Source organism: Arachis ipaensis, chromosome B05, assembly GCF_000816755.2.
Source record: "Arachis ipaensis cultivar K30076 chromosome B05, Araip1.1, whole genome shotgun sequence".
In the NCBI taxonomy this organism is placed as follows: domain Eukaryota; kingdom Viridiplantae; phylum Streptophyta; class Magnoliopsida; order Fabales; family Fabaceae; genus Arachis; species Arachis ipaensis.
The window spans coordinates 148,660,359-148,662,396 of NC_029789.2; positions in this window are offsets into that span (position 1 = coordinate 148,660,359).

Below are 2,038 nucleotides of genomic sequence, written 5' to 3' on the forward strand. Positions count from 1 at the left end.
ATTGTTTAGAGGAAAGCTCATCATGAACCCAATAACGTTCCATATTGTGTATGAATTGATAATAATAGAATAGTAACTTTTCAAAATTATATTTTTAAAGGATAATATATAATAACTTTTATGTTACTCAGATTAATCTTCTAGATCTCTAAATTAAATTTTTGTGTCTTTTATTTATATCGTTCTCTCTCTTTTTTGTGTGTCTTTGTTTAATAATTAGCTATCATTTGCAATAAATTAATTCGTGAAAGGCCATGCATGTGGCGAACACATGCTATTATTGAGATTAACATATTCATCTATTTATTTTTAATTCGTCCTCGTGAAACTGACGGAGGTTTATAAAATTATAACAAGATCAGAATATGAGAATAATCTTAATGAAAAAGAAAGAAAACAAGAATAATCTTTTATAGGTGATTGGTGTATATACTCCTGTCTATTGATATTTGAATATCATTTGTATTTTAATTATAAGTAGTTATTGATTTTGAACTTAAAATAAAGTAACAATAATACATAATTAAAATTTTATAACATACATTATTGTGTAGAAATTATATATTAGTGGTTGTTGTATATTTATTTAATTTGTACATTATATTATTATACTTTTATAAAAGGAAATCTTATGTATATATTATATTGAATATTATGCCAACTTTGTATATACACTCACTAGAAATATAATTGAAAACTAATGCGCGCCATATCTGTTGAAATTTATTTTTTTATTGTATTTTTTAACTTAACAAGTTAAAAACTAATATGTTGTGGATCAAATTTTTTTTATAGTATTTTCTAACTCGACAGATTAAAGACTAATTATTACAGATCAAAACTCTCTTTAAAAGTTTGCTGTTGGCCAATAGATTGTTTCGTATATAAAGCGGGATTCGGACTTCCAATATTGGTTTTAGCGGACTCGTGAACTAACTACTAAATTAACCCAATTTAGTTCGTTGACTAATAAATTATTGCATACACAAAATAGAATTCGAACTTCTAACATTTATTTCAATAGATAACTAGTTAAGTGAACTAAGGGTCCGTTTGGGAAACTCTAGAAGTAGTTTTTTTTAACTTTTGACTTATGAAAAGTAGTAGTATTAATGTCTGGTACAATTTTCAAAACCAAATTGCAACTTTCTAAGAAGCTATTTTGGAGCTTATAGAGAAGTTAAAAAAAAAATAACTTTTCTCATAATACTTATACTTTTCATTATATTTCTATAAAATAAGCACTTTTAGAGTTAAAAATCCAAACACAAAATAACTTATTTATAAGTTACTTTTAACAGAGTCATTTATTATTTAAGTTATTTTATCAAAAGGAGCTTAATTAAATTGGTTACCCAAACTGGCCTAAGTAGTTAATTATTTGACCAACTCAAATTTTTTTTTTTTGTACAACTCAAATTGTTTTTTATCAAACTTGAAAATGAGATGTTCATATTTTATCGTTTTTATAAAAAAATGATCTTGATCCTAACCGTGGGCCAAAGATAAACAATAAGCCCAACAGTTTCAACTTTTCAAGTGGGCTATTATCCACCCACATAAAAACCGAGCCAAATTTCTTCTTCTATATTGAGGTCTGCGCTGGAAGGTTTGATACTTTGATTTAGTGACATCTGTCATCTCATTTTTTGAAAAATGAATAATGCTACGTGTACACTAAAATCAGCTATCAGTATAAAATATATGCTAAAATACAAATATACATTGAAAATAAATGAAATAACACATATATTTATATACAAATATATTAGTAATTAATTTTAGTGATTGATTTTAGTGTACAAATAACATTTCGCTTGAAAAATACACCAACTTTTAATCTTAGCCGACACTAAGAAGTGATTATATATAAACCAGAAAGAGAGAGAATGTATCATATACTGTTAGCTAGGGTATATATATATAGATCTTTTCCACTAAAACATGAAAAGGAATTAAGGAGAGGCTTAGCTCCATTTTTATTTAAAAAAATGAAAAAAAGGATATTTTTCTCCAAATAAATAAATAAATAAAGTTA